Source organism: Dipodomys merriami, unplaced genomic scaffold (genome assembly GCF_024711535.1).
Source record: "Dipodomys merriami isolate MVZ:Mamm:240054 unplaced genomic scaffold, mDipMer1.0.p SCAF_383, whole genome shotgun sequence".
NCBI lineage: Eukaryota > Metazoa > Chordata > Mammalia > Rodentia > Heteromyidae > Dipodomys > Dipodomys merriami.
In genome coordinates this window covers 772,224-790,753 of record NW_027205415.1, presented here as the reverse complement: position 1 = coordinate 790,753, position 18,530 = coordinate 772,224, and the positions used below count along the sequence as shown (strand labels likewise).

At 34.4% G+C, this 18,530-nt stretch overlaps 1 pseudogene; it reads right to left on the bottom strand.

The window, feature by feature from the left end:
* Window positions 1-11,374: 11,374 nt before the first annotated feature.
* On the bottom strand, window positions 11,375-11,471 carry LOC138805056 (U6 spliceosomal RNA; annotated as a pseudogene).
* Window positions 11,472-18,530: the final 7,059 nt, after the last annotated feature.

Sequence of the window (18,530 nt, the reverse complement as noted above, 5' to 3'; positions counted from 1 at the left end):
TACTTCCTTAATTTGTGTTCAGTGTTTATTCTCAAATCACTTGGTTGATTGGTTATGTTTTCCTTGGACTCCCATTGCTTCTGTGGGGCTCCATTCAGCATTCTCTTTGTGGTCTCCCTGACTCCTTTCAGGTGCCTGTTTATGGATTCCATGAATGCCTGTATTGATCTTTGTCTATGCTCATCCCGCTCTTGCAATTCTTGTATTACTCTTTGATTAGATTTCTAACGTTCATGAAACTTGTGTAGTTCTCTTTGTCTGATCTCAGCCTGCTCACGCAATTCCTTTATTTCTCTTTAAGTGTTCTCAACCTGCTCACACAATTCCAGTATGAACCTTTTAGTATCTTCCTCAAGCCCATGAGCTTCCTGTTTTGATCTTTGGTTTGCCTCTTCTCTCTCCCTATCATGCTCACACTGAGTCCTTTGCAGGGTTTCAATCATTTCATTCACCATGTTTACCAGTAATGTTTGTAGAGCTTTATGGGAACTCTCCTCTGGATTATTCATTATCTGTTCTATCACCTGATTATCTTGAGTGGGAATTGAGATACCCGGACTTGCCATTTTTCCTTGTGTTTTTCTTGCTTGTTCTGCCCATTTGGGATGAAAGTAATGCTAGTTTTGTGCTAGAACACCATTTTAAGGCAAGCATCAACCAAAGTCCTGTAATTGCATAGTCAAAAGTCTGCAGATACAATCTATTTCAAGAGATACAGTCTATTCAACATTAAACAACTATGTATTAATGGGGTAAGAATAGCAAAGAAGAATTTGACAAACCAGAAATTATTATGTTTAGGGAGAAAGGTGTGGAAAAATAGGGTTAGAGGGATGTGGAAAGGCAAAAGGAGAGTGAAATTAACCAAGTCCTACTCTCAAGAGGGAAATGGATTGGAAAGAATGGAAGGAGAGAGAAAAAAATTAAAAGAAGAGACAAGAAAAAAAAGGAAAGACAAATATTTAAATTTAAAAAGTGAAACTCTTAAAAGTAATGAAAATTTAAAGAAGTGACATTGAGAGATGAAGGGGGATAGGATGAGAGGAGGGGAGGGATAGAAAGGAGACCTGAAAAACCAAAAAATAATAATTTGTGGAGGGGAAGAGGAAAAACAAGTCATTTAAATCAGATACAGGTGGACCCATAGCAACAATGATAAGTACAAGTTGTCATGTCGAAAACGAACTTTACAAATTTGGTGGGGGGGGGGAGGATTAAATGGGGGGCAGTGGGAGGCTGGGAAGGGAAGGGAAGGGGAAACAAAGGAGGAGGCTACATGCTTGATAAGAAATGTTCTCATTATCTTGCCCATGTAATTTTAACCTCTCTGTACATTATTTTCACAATAAAGAATAAATTAAAAATACTTCAAATATTGTATAGGTATAAATAGATAATACTGCCATTAAGGAATTTAATACTAAACAGTTTTGAATTGAGGAATACATTTATGAATTAAGTATGTACACAATGGGGGATAAGGTCTTATAATCAATGACAGGTATATATGAGGATAAGCAGAACAACAAATAATTCATGCAAAAAGAACAAAAGATGAAAAAGTAAAACGAATGAGAAAGAAAGAACAAAAAAGACCTAAAGGTCAGTAGAGATTTTTTAAAAAGCACACATACACACATATACACCTAAAATAAGAGTTATAAGAGGAAGAAAAAAAGATTAATAAAAACAATTTTTTATAATTAAAAAGTAAATATTTTAAAATATATAAAAAAAGACTTCTTTGATTTTGTTTTTGGGGTGTTGATGGGAAGATCCTGTATCTCCCTTGTGTCAGTAACCAGTCTCTTGGTGGAGTCTCTGGTTTGCTTGTGGTGTTTCGTTTTCTGTGGCTTGATTGGTTTTTTTAAGTCAGTTTGTTTGGGCAGGCAGAAAAAATTCTGTTGGTTTACCCAGAAGTTTGTGATACTCCTCCCAGGCTAGTTCAGTGGGAGGGAGATCTGCTTTGAGTATCACAAAAGAGGGAGATGGCTGTTTCCTCTAGTTTGGAGTTGCTGTGAAAAGGTTGGGTTCTGGGAAAAGTTGAGGCCTTTCAGAAAACAATAGCTTTTCCCTGAGGAGCTAGCTTATGAGACATTCACAGAGCCCAGCCTGGAGCCATTCTCAGGGTTTATGTTTACTGTGTTTCATTGATTGTCAGGGCTGATGTAGAGAGGAGCAGCCTCTGGCTCTTTTTACCCAGTAAAGAAAGCCACTCCTTCGGGGGTGTAGCTTTCTCTGCCTGGTTGTGGAGTTCAGAATGGCAGGTCAGGGTAAGTACTTGTGACTCGCTAAATGACTCTTTTGTTTTCATCAAAGGACTGAGTTGAAGCTAGCTGCTTAGCCAGGCCTTTGTCTGTATCAAAGATGGATAGTTCCGCTGTTGGGGGGAGGAGTGGCCTTCCCTCCTCTGCTTCCTTTGAGAAGCAGTGAGAATGTCAGTTTTGTACTCATGCGGGAGTGTTGGTTCCTGGGTAGCCTATGTTCTGCTATCTGCAGGATGAAGATATCTGCTATTTGTCAGTTCTTGTTGGTTTTGAGTAAAATCTGCTTACCTGCTGCATCTGGCACATTTGTCCCAAACTCTCTGGGTTGTAGGGATGGTGGCTATGGATGCCACCCCAGCCGCCACAGCCGCCACAGCCATGGCTGCTGGAAAATGCTCACATCTGTCTCCTTACCTGGATTTTCCCTCTCTGGCCAAACTCTCTGTACTGTGATGCACACTTGGTGTGCCTAGGACTGTTCACTGGAACATTAGAACTGCTTTCTCTGCGAGAGCTTGTTTAGCCACCAGGTTCTCCTCTGCCATCTTCTCGAAATTCCTGAAGGTGTTTAAATGTTACTGGAATTGTTTTGGAATAAATATTTTTTTTTACCTTGACTATCTTGAGAAAGAAGATTTGGTTTCTCAGCACGATAGGTAAGAACTTGAATGAAAGAAACAAAAGGAAAAATGAGGAACAACTCAACACATACATACATTCAAAAGAAGCAAAACAACCCAAGCAAGCCCAAATTAACTCAGTACTCAAGAACCTGAAGGAAATTCAAAGGTTTTTTAAAAATAGCTATGATAGGGGCTTGGAAGATGGCTCAGTGGTAGAGTGCTTGCCTTGCATGCATGAGGTCCTCAGCACCACATAAGCAAAAAGAAAAAAGCCAGAAGTGGCACTATGGCTCAAGTGGTAGAGTGGTAGCCTTGAGCTTAAGAGCTGAGGGACAGCGCCCAGGCCCAGAGTTCAGGCCCCAAGACCGGACTCAAAAAAAAAAAATAGCTATGATAAGCTTATGAAAATCCTGACTACATGGGAGCCTACTGTGGTGAGGATAGTGGTTAAAGCTCAGACTGGACCGAAAGATCTGTACACAATGCCAGGAACCTGTTATTCTAAATTCCAGGAAGAATAACACCAAGTAGACTGAGCCCACGATCATACACAAGTAGGAAGCGAGATTCAATCTGAAAGTTAATCAGGATAATTTAGGGCTGGGGGCATGCCAAAGTGGCAAGAACATCCATTTAGAAGACACAAGACACTAAATTTAAATTCTAATATTATGGGTATTAAAGAAAAAAAGCTATGACTTTAAATAATTGGAATAATTGCAAGATTTGAATATTGAGTGGAGAAAAATCCATGAGAGAGATAGAGTTTACCCATGTTGCAATGCTTTCTACTTATGATAATATTATGTGGTACTCCAGATACAACAGAGTTACCTTGCAATGAGCATGGATGTGCATTTGGGTGAAAGAAATACTCTACTTACACAGGTGTAAATTAAATACTTTTTTGGGGTAGATTTTAGTTCTTGAACTAAGAGCCTGGGTGATATCTCTGAGTCTTTTCTCTCAAGGCTATCACTCTACTACTTTGAGCCACAGTTCCAATTCTGATTTTCTGTTGGTTGTTTGGAAATAAGAGGCTCATGGACTTTCCTGTCCAGGATGGCTTCAAACCAAGATCGTCAGATCTCAGCCTCCTGAGTAACCAGGATTCCAGGCCTGAGCCGTCCATGTTTTTAATAATTTAGTAAATTGTACAGTTACAGAAGTTAAAATTTATCATTATAACTTTTAGAATATATGTGTGTATATTTATATCAATGCATACATATAGAAATATTTTAATGTATTTTTGTATCTACAGTAGATTTATGAAATCATCCTTCATTACAAAATAACATGGAAACAAGTTAAATGAGGAGCAAAGCATAGGGAATAGTCACGTTTCTTGTTGAATGAAATATAAATTGTGAGAATCAGTTTGAGAAAACCATTTAACAAAATGGATAATGGCTATTAATTCCAATCCTTTTATTTGTCCATATTTTGCATCCTCACACATGAGTGTCAAAGTCAAACCACACATTTTTGCCTTTGTAGTTAAATCATGCTATAATTTAGGGGATAGGTGAAGTAATCAAATAAAGATTAAAATAATAGTAAGTGATGCTATGAGAGCTGAAAATTATTTTAAATGATAGTAGCTAATTAAATTCCATATCTCTCACTTTTACTCTATTGTCATATCCCTCATTACCACATTAGGAAAGTACATAGAAGATTCTCACTAAATTATGTGTAAAATTATGAAAAATGTATTAAAAGAATATGGGCACATCGGGGCTAGGAGAGTGGCTCAGTGGTAGAGCTCTTGCCTTGCATGCATGAGGCCCTGGGTTTGATTCCTCAGCACCACATAAGCAAAAAGAAGAAAGCTGGAAGTGGCGCTGTGGCTCCAATGGTAGATTGCTAGCCTTGAGCAGAAAAGCTGAGGGCCAGCGCCCAGGCCCAGGGTTCAGGCCCCTCGACCGGACAGAAAACAACAACAACAACAACAACAAAGAATATGGGCACAGTGTGGTTTTAGCTGATTCAGATCTGTAGGGGGTAGTGTGTTTTTGAGAACTTGAAAAACCTTGTGATGGAGATGAAGGAAGGGATGTGCTTATTCTGGAAAATTGGCTAGAGGGTTGCTCCTAGAAAAACAGTGGTGAATTCTTCCCAAAAGTTACAGTAAAATCAATCTCACAATCATGTTCTCTACTGCACTATTCACCATAGAGAACTTATGGAATCAGCCCAGACGCCCTTTACCAGAGGGATGGTTGGAGAAAGTGTTGCACATATACACAATTGGATTGCACCCATCCATTATAAAGACGTTACAGCATTTGCAAACAAATGGATAGATCTAAAATTATGTTAAGTAAACGACGTCAGAACCAGACACACAAAGGACGCGTATTTGGAAGACAGAATTTTATGCAAGTTAAACAACAGTATTAATCAAAGCATGCTATTTGCAGAGGAGTATTTAAAAGGTGTAATTTCTTATAAAATTGAACTTTTAATCCAACAAAAAGAATACCAGGAAAGTATCACTTGGAAAATGTGAGGGGAAGTCAAAGGGAAGGATTAAAGACACTTACAGAAGTAGAGAGTGAAGCCATAATATTCAATGCAGATAGTATGAAACTAGGAAAAAATGAAAGTGGGGTGAGGTTTGGAAGGACGTGAGAAATTTATGTAAAGAGCCATCATACTTAAAAACTGATTCATTGAATGGAAAACCCTTCGTACAACTATTTACTAAAAATATAATGAAAAACAATGGAGACATCTGATCTTAACCCATGAGTCAATATGATAATTTCCTTCTCAGAAATTTTCTTTGCAGGTATTATCCTCATAATAACAGAAAAGTGAACAACACAATGAATATCAATATATCACTTTGCCTATCCTAAATAGACACAATATAAAAATCACAGTACAAATATTTGAATATATCACATGATAAAATAACAAGTAGAAAATATCAAACTATGATTGTTTTTCCAAGTACTTTACCTTTGGTATCTAATTTAATCCTCACAATAATCCCATAAAGTAGAACTACTTCTATTTTTAATTCTAAGATGATGATATGTAAGTCTTCAGAGTTGCAATTACTAGTACAACATTGTACCCACGGTAAATGTTAGGCTGCAGTCCATTCCCACCATATCAAATAACCTCATTCTATTTTATAACTAAATACCAGCACTCAGTCTACTAATTCTAGGAAAATTTCCCAAAATTATTGTGCACACTCTAATAATATTTCACTTTATCTTTGTTAGAAAATAGGTAACTAAGCCAGACACCGGTGGATCACGCCTGTAATACTAGCTACTCAGGAGGCTGAGATCTGCGGATTGTGGTTCAGAGCCAGCTCGGGCAGGACAGACTGTGAGAATCTTATCTCTAATAAACCACTAGTAAACTGGAAGTGGCACTATGGTCCAAATGGTAGAGACCAGGGACAACACCCATGCCCAGAGGTCAAGCCCCATGACCAACAACAACAAAAAAAGAAAATAAGTAACTGTAATATGAAAACTCCAAGTTCATAATCAATTTATACCTCCCTGATGAAAGGAACTGCTAAACTATAACATTCTTGATTTCTAGCTCAAAATACTAGAAATCATATTTTATCCCTTCACTCAACACTACACTGCCTGGGGACCCCATCTCTGGTTAACACAGTCTTATTGAAAAAATGACCTGCCCAATTCCTGATGGAAACAGAATGCAGGTCTTTTGGAACAATCGTTTCCACATTGTAGCTCACCTAAATTGTTTACCATTAGAAGTATTTTGATTGCTTTTTATACCCAACATTTTGAGAGAAATGTACTACTTCATAATGTTATTAAAGAAAGACTGATATAAAAATTACTTTTCACCCCAGATAAATATTTTACCTTTCATATACACAAAAATGCAGTCTGACATATTAATTTTAGGAATGAGAGGTTAAAAATCATAGGCACCAAGACCTAAGTATGAATTAAAGACTCTTCAACTTGTGAATACAATTGGTTTAAAAAGACATCAATACTGCTGCATTTTTTAATTCCCTATGATAATGATAATGATTCCCTATGATAATGATAATGAAAATCATAAACTATTAACACTTAAAAATAACTCATTTTCTTGGGAGTAGGACACAAAACACAAGGTTAATTCTAATCACTTAAAAAGACCTTTATACTAAACATTCACTCATAACTATAAAGATTCTAAAACTAACTGAAGTACAGAGACACAAAGCAAATAATTTAACTATCATGTACATTCAATGGACTGTTAATAGAAAACAAAGTTATACTAATAATTAGCTTACCCAATTCACTTACATTATTTTATTCTATTCCATTTACTTTCATAAAAAGTGGGTTTTCATAAAATGAGGCATAAAAAAGCCTATATGCCCACTTACATTTTCAGATCTTAACAATATTTATTTCAGAAAATTTAGCTCTATAGTCAATGAACTGAAATAATACTAAAATATTCAAAGGACTTTCAGAAATTGCAGGACTTCCTCTGGGATGTTATGTATATTGGAAAAGATATTCAAAAAGCCTTATTTGTTAAAGTTGCCATAGTTACTCCCACAAAAGAGCCATTGGTAAAGATCCCTGTGCATGTACAAAACACCTTCAAATGCAAACACAATCTGGACATGACACATCCTTTTTGTTTGTTCGTTTTTGGAAGGAATATCTAACAAGCATATCGACAATACTTATTTTGTCGATAAGATGGGATATTCAAACGTAATATGGGTTTGATTACCTCTTAGTGCGAATAGATATGGTCTTGCAAAGAAAGTGATTTTCTACAGAAATCCGGAGTTTATCCAACTTGTGTTTCACAAGAATAACCAGAGAGTAATACCTATTTGGTCAAGTCGGTCCAAATCACTCCATGAGTGTATCTTAAAAATATAACCAATTTAAGAGGTCAAATATGAATTTTGTACTGACAATGATCTTACAGCAATAACTTACTACCTAATTATGTCTGTATCTTCTTACCTCACATACAATAAGAGCTGAAAGTGGTCTGTTTATCTAACTTAATGCTGTAAATGCTTTGATTATGATGACTTTTTTAGTAGACAAATAATATGTACAGAAGGGTGGTTCCACTGAAATGACATGACAGAACACTGATAAATAAAACATTGCAACACAGTTAGCTCTTTTCAGCCTCACCATGTCCAGATTGTCAAGCAACATTGCAAAAGCACACACACACATATACATGTATACACATGTTCGCACATGTACACACACATATACATGCATGCTAAATTCAGGGTTTATTGTACAAAAAATTTCAAATAAAATATTAGTGATTAGGACAAATGATAATATGCCTTATTACAAAATAATACATGAACCATCACCACCCATGTTACATTTTACCTGACTCTCCAAATGTGACCACTTAGTTTATTTTTAATTAATTGATTACCTTATTAATTAGTTTGGTGCTAATACTAGGGCTTGAACTCAGGGCCTGGCATTGTCCCAGAATTTATTTTTTGTTTCAGTTTTCTCAAGGCTAGCATTTTACTGCTTGTACCACAGCTCCATTTCTAGCTTTTTCTGGTTACTTTCAAATCAGAATCTAATGGACATTTTTTTTCTTGGTCTGCTTTCAAACCACAATCCTCAGATTTCATCTTTCTGATTAACTACTACTAAAGACATAAGCCATCAGTGTGGCTTCTACTTTTTCCTCTATAGTTATCTAATGCACATACTTAAATAGTAATTTAAAACTGAGAGTATAGAAGCAAGATGTACAGTGATGATACTGTCCTGTCAGAAATTCAAGTTAGTAATGTAAATTATTCTTAAGACCATACACAAAAAATACCATATTATAGTGTAAGAGAACTCACTATTGAACATATGATCCTTAAGAGCTTTCTAATAGATCCATTATTTATTGTTACCCAACATTAGAAAAATGTATGAGGCATTGGTAAAATAGAAGTCCTTTGCATGACTACATACATTCCTTGTTTTTTTTTTTTAAAGACACTTGCTTTCATCTAAAAAAGTAGGCCTGTCTATTGTCTTCATGTGATTTCAATAATTGAAAGTGCTTAGTGAGAAGGTCAAAATGTATTAGTAGTCCTTAACTATCAATTCTCATTTTTCTTCTTGGAGAATATAATGATCAAATCAATAATTCAGAATCAGAAATCTATAGTTCAGTATCATGCCTCCAGTGAAAGTGGATCACCGGTAAGAAATCCTCAATACCAATTTGCACAAAGTTTTGTCACAGATACAATCTCCCTGCCTTCTCTAGCTGCTTTACTACCTTCCTATTTCTTCATTATACAGGAAAAGTTGATTCACCTGATTTCAGTCATATCTGTTGCTATAATTATCAAGGAATTAGTTTATTGTCTGTAATTTGGTCAAAGTTATGTCTCTTTATGTAGGCTACTATAAATGTATTTACTAATTTCAAGTAAATACATAAATTCTATTCCCACTTTTTTAAAAAATAAAATTCTGTTTGCTCTATAAATTCATCAGAGGCATGGATTTTGTGGCTAGCTAGGTCATTGCACATCATCTGTCTCTCTCTCTCCCTTTCTTAGTTCTCATAGATAATATGATTGCTCCATAATTATCCTGATTTACTTTGCTTTCATATTTTTGGTTGCATCATTTCAGTTTTTGCTCTGCCATTTCCCAAGTCATTTATATAGAAGGCGTTATTTCCTAATTTCTCATTCCTAGAATAAGCTGCACATGAAGATATCACTGGTCCTCATTGTCAGTGTGTACATTTGAATACGGAGGAACATCTTTCCTCTGCTCTCCATCAATTCCCTACTCTCCAGTTAGAATAATTTCGAATAGTAAAATTGGAAAAAGAGAAAATAAATCATGGTGAATAAACAGTTGCAGAAAAATCATTGGATATTTCTGACCAGTTCAACCAATGTGAACTATTAGGAAAATACATGGACACCTCATTCCCACTGGCACTCAAAGTTTCTGGTTAGGCAATTCTTAGGAATATGAAGAACAAGATGAAAAAATAAGGAATGATATCAATTGCAAGAAAAAAATGGAGAAGGATCCAAGCAAATTTCTTCATTGGGCTGCCAAAAATATTCGGCTTACTACAGTGCGGAGACTTCTTTCCCAAAAGGCCACTCATGTGAATAGTAGGGATGACGATGAGTATACCCCTCTTCATCGAGAAGCGTACAGTGGACAATTAGACATTGTCAGTGAGTTGGTGTCTCAAGCGGTACATGCAATAATGTAGATGACTGGACACCCCTGCACAGTGCATATACGTGGAATAATACCGGAGTGACTTCTTTATTACTTCATCATGATGCAAATACCAATGCCCAACTAAAGGCCTCTTGTCCCCCTTACATCTTGCTGCTGAGAATTGAGGTAGCAAAGATACGCTGGATCTCCATCTGTTGAACCATTATATAAAACCAGGCCTGGAGAACAACATAGAAAAAATTGCATTTGATATTGCCAAAAGGATAAGTATGTATCACTACTTCTATGAAGTTGTGGAAGGCTGTACAAATTGTTCACCTATGTCCTAATGGTCGGGTTAAGTTTCTTAAATTTCAAAAATGCAAGTCGATCTTTTGTGTCCCTACAAAATATTTTCACAATCCAAATAAGAGCAATATATTTTATTTTGGTCTGTCATGGGGCTTGAACTCTGGGCCTGGGAGCTATCTCAGTGCTCTTCAGCTCAAGGTGAGCGCTCTACTACTTGAGCCTCAGCTCCACTTCCAGTTTTCTAGTGGTTTATTGGAGATAAGAGTACCACAGACTTTCCTTCCCAGGCTGCCTTAGAACCATCATCCTCAGATCTCAGCCTCTTGTGTAGCTAGCATTATAGGCATAAGCCACATATGCCCGGCAACACCAATATTTTACTGTAAAAATTCATGGATTCCGCAGAATTCTTCCAAGTGAATTGCCTGCATTGGATGTCAAAATGTATTCAATAGTTTTTGTATACATGTATAATGATTTCTTCAGAGTTTGTGATTTTTTAATCAGAAACAATTTTAACTTACCTGTTGAAATGAGTAGTACAGAAACTAAAATATTTCTGGTGCTTGTCTGAAAAAGCATATTTTAAAATATACTATATTCTATGTTTGCATAATGTTCATAATTTACTTTATTTTCTCCTAGATATACTTTGAATTCTACATTATTTTATAATATTTAGGTTCATTAATGTGTCCTTTCTGATTGCATTCCATATAGAAACAGTTTGATTCCTTTTTTTCTAGGTCTTAATATTATTTTTCTTTGGGATAAAATGACAATGTTGTCTAATTTGAAAAGTTTTTTAAAGTTTATGCTATGTAAACGCCTTTCTGAGGTGAATATTTAATACACTGATGTCAAACTAAATTTAATTATATGAATTACGTGTATTGTTACAGTTGAAATTTTGTAATCAACTTTTTAATAACTGTTTTTCATTTCTTGCATCTGAAGAATGAAACATATGGAATACTTCTCAAATTTTCATATTATCCTTGTGCAAGTGCCATGTTAATCTCTGCATTGTAATTTGAGTATTCGTGCTGCTGAAGCATGTAGTATCCTCTAAATTTAAGTAGTTAATGATGCAATCTTTATACAAGCCTATATCTATGGGTGCCTACTTGTAACAAGGAAACTGTATTGTTCCGAACAATGTTATCGATCTTATTTCCCTAAAATTCTGTGAATAGTAGAAAAAATTATATTGATCAGTCAATTGCTCACATTTGCAAATTTTTTGTCAATGACTATCTTAAGTCTTTTTATTTGGAATTTGATCGTACTCTCAATTATTTATAGATAGGTCCAAGGTGATGGCTTTTTCAAGAACTTATTTATCCAACTGTGTTAGCTATGTGGACCTAATGGATTCAAAGTAAGCGTTGCTTAAGAGGTACTTCTAAACTTCTTCAGCTGATATTTTCCCAAATGAGGTGTTACTGTCACAAATGTCTACCTGAGCCTTTACCCTTCTTCCATGTGGGAACAGACCCACCAGAATATCTTACCCTGACAGCATAGATTGTCTTACTAGAGCAAAACTAATCTTGGTTACAAGGGATCATAGAGAGATGAACAGTTCAAACAGAACTGTTCAGACTAGAAGGTATTTTATCAAAATATAATTGTTTATTATACATTCCATTTCAAAAGTAGCTAAAGCCAAGAAGGTAAAAAAATTGTTCATATGCATGATTACTTAATGTCCTGGCCTGCCTACCATCCAACCAGGCAGGAACTTAAACTACTGCCTTTTTATCACCAAATATTTTCATAGTTGCAGGAGAAGTTCATATGTTTCTCCTCGTTATTAGGCATTAAATTGATACTGTTTTAATCACAGTGTTTCCTCTTGCCTCCATGCTGTAAATCTACAAATGGTAAAGCTTTAGGTCTAACTCTATCAAACACTAAGGTAGAGATAATGGAATAATACTTTAAAACAGAGTTGCCTTTGATACAGTAACTACAACAAAACAATGCAAACCTGTGCCTTTTAATTATATTATATATAGTTATATATTTTATATTTATATGTGCTGATTTTATATTTCACAAAGTAAAACTTACTAGAATTAGTTGATAATTGGACAAATAAATTGATATTTATTTATTCCAATAAATAGAATTGGAATATAAATAATTAGGTTTAAAATATATATTAGAATATAAAAAGTATCAATGCAATGTCTTTAGTATTAACTTGTGATATATCCTAACTGTTCTTGGTCTTCTGAATCCACATGGTAAAAAAACAATGTTTTCCTCTAATCTATAATGCATTTTACTCTGCTGCTCTGTTTATTGTTTTAACTCTCTTGTCCCAAACTGTTTTTCTCCATATTTCGGGAGCATTCCTATTGATTATACCTAAATTTTGCTAAGATGTCTAAAAAAACATTATTCTTCTGCAGTCCCCATGGGTCCTAGGATCCCAGGTCCCAGTTACCTGCATCATCAGATAACAGGGGCAAGACTTCTCACCAAGGCCCATGCAACATGTCAGCACATAGTAATTGAAGACCAATCTCAATTTCTCATTTCCTATATTTCAGGGCCCCAATTCCTTGAAATGCTGGAATTAGCAGTAAGCAATTGTGGAATGCAAGGCAACTTGAAGAATGAAATAAGAAAATTTAAGAGAAAGTACTGTAATTAAAACATTCAACTTATAGATGACCAGCCCATATGAGTGAACAAGTTCACAATGTGTCATAAGATTATTTTTAATACCCCTCCCCTATGATTAATGAAAGATTTTATTCCAACATACGTGGCCCAAAAAATAGTTCCTTGAAGGATAGATCCATAATTGGTCTACCAAAGCCCAAAAAACTTGACTTAGAGGTCAAATGTAATTCAGAAAAATATTTGAAGCATTACGGAGTGCTTCAAAACACTGGGACTTCAGTACAACATGGTTCTGTGGTATAAAAATGTCACTCTCAAACCAATGATAATCTACATTTAATCTTCTGAAAGTGTCTTCCTTTTCAAATAAACTTTTTAAAATCACATTCGTCAAAATGACGGTTTACAAGTTGATGATACTTAGTGACATTACAAGTTTTTTAAGTGTAGGGAGCAAGTTACAGTAGAGTTGAATTTTTTACACAGCACTAATGCCAAACACGTTCAACCATTCATTAAATTGTAGAAATAGTACCACCCACAATTTGTGTTTTTCAGTAAGGGCCTTCCAGAAATGTGTTAAATAGGTTAACCTCCTAAATTTCAAACCCAAACCTGAGCTAATAAATTTCATCATTTAATAAGGTACACTTTAAAAAGTCACAAATAGTTGCCTTATCATATGTTATTTTATGTTTTCCCTCTGTCTAACATAGTAAGAAATATGACTTTAAGTCTTGAATATGGGTATTCATCAGAGATATGACAAACATAATATCTGTCTTCTATTTTTATCATATTCCTCTTTTGGAATAAATTTTAATTTTCTTCTTTTTCCAAAACTTAGAGGCAGTAGAAAATATTATTCCATGTAAAATAAAAGAATCACACCATTGTACAAAGTCATTTATAAAAATTCGTAGTTAGGAATACATTCTAAGCCATTTTTTTAACTTTCTTTTTGACTAAAGATTAATCTTCCAAATGGATGAGAATAAAATCTTGTTTAGGTGCTTCACCTCTCCAGTCTCCAGCAAATTGTTGCTGCAGATGAATCAATTATGGAAATATAAGCTGACATCAGTTCAAGAATATGCAGGATTGAAAGTCCATAGAATGCATATAAACCATTCAAAGTATTAATAGACAGTTTAACACAATATCAGGAAGTTGAAACCAGAGAGGAATTATAGTAAAGACATAGAGTGAATGAAAAATGAACAAGGGGCAAGTACAGCTAGAATATTCAATGTAAACATATGATAAAGGAAGTGGTAAATTGGAAATAAATCTTGGAGAAAGGGTTGGTTGAGAATGATGGAAGGAGTGACTCAGATCTAGGAGCATTGGACAATTAGATGCACATATTTAATTGTAAAACAATTGCACAACCTTTTAAAATTCAGTTAAAAAACATAAGAAACAAAAAAACAGAAAAATCACAACCAAACAGCAATCTCCAGAGAGTATGAATATGACCTCTCAAAATTTTAATCAATTAATGAAGGGCAGTCTTGGGAAAAGCAAACAAAACTGTTCAAAGAGGGAAGTTTGGCATAGGGGAGAATTTTGAACAGAATTAAATAGAATGTCTAAGGTTATAAATCACCTAAATCTGCTGCAAATAGTATCTTTCTTCTACGAGTTTTCTGTCTGAACTGGATAATCCAGTCCTGAGACACACTTGGTAGCTTGTGAGGTTAGAGTGGAAGAAACAAGATCATGAACCCATTACTCCACTGGAGAGAAAACAATACTCTATATTTTCTCTAATCTCTCTTCACTACTCTTTCTTCATACTTTTAAGTCAATTGATTTTGAATTATATTTTTCCTTCTTTCTTCTGGCAAAGTAATTCATTAAATATTATTTGCCATTTTCTTCTTTCATGCTGTTTAATTGGCCAAGTGAGTCCATTAAATATCCCTCTTGCATTTGGTTGCCATGAAACAACATTAATGTTAATGAGGAGAAATCTAATGTAAAACTTTGTCTCCAGAATACAGCCCTAGAAGCTGTGATCACAAATATTTGGCTATTTTTTTCTTTTACCTTAAAAGATTTCTTGTGTCTAAAATGCCCACAAAAATAAGTACTCCATCACTTGTTGGTTCAATCAGAATTGTCTAAGCTCAAAGATATATTTTCCTAACAAGATGCTGATAGGAAACAAAAAATACTGCACTTTTATCTTCTCTCTCTTAAGATTCTCCTTAGATACCATATTAGGAACAGTGAAGTTATTCTAGGCAAAATTATTTCAATAGATTTTTTTTCTCTTGGTCTTGCATTTGTTCACCAAGATGGATGGAGGAGAATAGAATTAAATGACCCATACCTTGGAAGACAGTGTCTGTTACAAAAGGACAATGCTTCTATTTCCTACTTCTATGTCCTCCTCTTAGCTCTTGCCGGAGTTCCAATTAATCACAGCTTCTTGGCTTCATGTCTAGTGAAGCTGAAGGACTATATGGGCTACACCACTGTGAAATCTTCATTATTTCTCTTTTAAAACTCTTTAAGTTGCCTCATTTGGATGTGGAATTTATTTTCATGTCTTCATTCAATCAGTTCTGCATTGTAGTGAGCCAAATAGGCTCTGTAAACTCACTTTAGGGAGTAAAAATACTAACACAATTTATATCAAAAAGTTTTGGCCTCTCCTTCACTGCTGAATACAATATACTTAGCTAAGTCTTCTAAGAAAACTTTTTTTATTAACTTTTCCATTTGCTCAATTCTTGTCTGAACTTTTTGGCATATGTAATAACAGAAGTCTTCACTATCTCATATTAATAAGGATATTACTTTTGTAAGCCACTTAGAAATGTGAAATCATTGGTTTGAAGTATCCAATCAGATTTTTTTCTGTGTTTCACTGCTTCACATCAAAAGATTTTGTGGAAAGTGTTACAAACAAAAATGTGTAATCCCAACACCTTCTTTCATTGTGAAGAGCACTTTGTCCCTAAATATTTTGACTCAAATTATCTTTTTCAGATAATTACTCTTTGGTAATTAAAGGTAAATTCACAAATTTTGATGCCTTATTTTTTTTAATAACTTTGAATTTAAATTCCAATACAACCTTGTTTCAAACAGTGAAAATATATTTCCTGGTTAAGGACAATTCCAAGGAACCCTACAGGATTTACATGTTTGTTTGTTTAGTGTGAAAAAGAGCCATCTTAATACACATTGCTCCCTCTCTACTCTACTAAATCTCCTTGGATTTCTTTGCATGAAAGACTATTCTTCCAGGCAATTTAAATTTTCGTAATAGGCTAAGTTGTTAAAATTTTGAACAATTAAAATTTACCTGTCATAACTTTAAAACTCTTGAAAATCCTTTATCAGAACCGCTAATTCACCAATCCTAATTCCACCATTACCATCAAAAAGTTAACATGCTATTTTCATGATATAGTATCCAGGCAGCTATTATATTCCAGTGGCTTTGTTATCCGTATATATAACCATATTAGCTGATGCTAAGCACAATTAATTCCAAGATATGGAACCAGATTTTTTCATTTGTGGTTGTTGTTTTTGATGAACTATGTGATTTCTGTTTTCTTTGGGTTTTCCCCCTGTGGTTTATCCTTCTGATATATCATTTTGTATTGTATATACATTTACCTTAATTAGCGAAGGGAAGAGGAAAAGCATAATGGTGAGCCAAAGGACAAAAGGCAAACCAATGCAATAGCAATACTCACAAGACAATATATTGGAAATGTACATTACAACTTGTGAGGGATGAAGGGGTGAAGGAAAACTGTGAAAAAAATGAGAAAAGGTTAACAAATTTGAAAAGTTATGATTTAATACCTTACAATTACTGTAACCCCACTGTACATCAGTTTGATAATAAAATTGAAAAATAAGCTGCGTAAAATATAATTTCACTGTATTGGCACAGGAAATAATATTCTTTATGTAGTAATATTTTAAAAATCAATACTATTTGGCATCTAATTTGTATTAATTACCCCTTATTTATCAGAGGGTCATCAACTTGAATGTTATCCAACTAGACAATATTTTCACAATATACTTGCCAAATTTTTCAAAAAAGAATAAATTTAGTACTTTCTCATTATAAAACAGAAAACTGTTTAAAATGCTATGGAAACCCATAACTTTTAAAAGTAAGTTGTTAAGAGGACAGAATATATGTGTTCTTCAAAATTCCTATGACTAATAACTACTCATTTTTAAATTCTCAACATTCCTGAGAGATTCTAAACAGTACCTGTTTGCATGTTATATAATTGTGCAATAAATGTAGTTTCCAATGGGGTGTTACAGACTGAGAAGTCAACAGAAAAATAACCACATTGTGGTAGAGGATAAAACTATGAAGCATGTGTAATAATTATTTCTTCAAGAGTAAGCTATTGTTTAACAGCGTAAGCTATTATTTCTATGACTATCAATCCCAAGATTTATGCCATAAAATCATCCTAGCCCAACAGTTTCCAACTTTTAAGGGGCACCTTAAAATTCCTTAATTCACATCATGAATACCTTATCTCTATTTTGAAAAAATACTACACCTCTGCTAATGTGACGCCCTCCTTGTTCTGAAAAGAACACCACAATACATTGATCTGCATCATTTTTCCTCCACTGGTATTCTTGAGATCAGAACACTTGCAAATATTATTTATATTTATACTTTTTTAACTATCATAGATATTCAGGATGCTAAGATAAAAAAATTATGGTTCAAAGCCCACCCAGGCAGGAAGGTTTCTTAGAATCTTATCTCCAAAAAAATTCTCCACAAAAGCCAGACTCAAGTGGCACTGAGGTTGAAGTGGTAGGGCACGAGACTTGAGCATCAACAGGCTCAGAGACACTGTACAGGCCAAGAGTTCAAGCTCTAGGATGAACCAATAAAACAAAAACAAAATTGAAAAGAAACCCCAAACCTAGCATTTTTCTCCATGTATACAGAGGCACGTAAATAAGGAAATGACTTCCTGTTTTACATATAGGTAGAAGAAAGAAGATGTCACACAATTACTCTCTTCATACCATATTAAACCAAACCCTTAAAAATTGTTTTTTCTAAATGTATAAATTAATGTCATCCATTTTTTGGCAACTCTGTCTAGATTATTCACATTAACATAGTATACATGAACTGTGGGAATTGTCTATTAACTATGTTCTAATTATAACTCTCTTGAAAGAATATCTAGACAAATAGAATGCCAGAATCATTTGTGAATTTAACAATTAATCCCTCTACTTAAAAATAATTTTGTAGTATACTATAGAATATGAAATTACAAATAAAACCAAAAAATATATTTTAAATCTAAATTCTAATTTAACAAGGTCTACAAAGTCCTACATTAGACGAACTTTGCTATTTCTCCAGATTTAAGCTTTTGTAATCCTTCAACATTAATTTGGAATCCAACAGAATGAGGCTGACTTACTTTTGCAAATTTTTGGATGGGAATCAT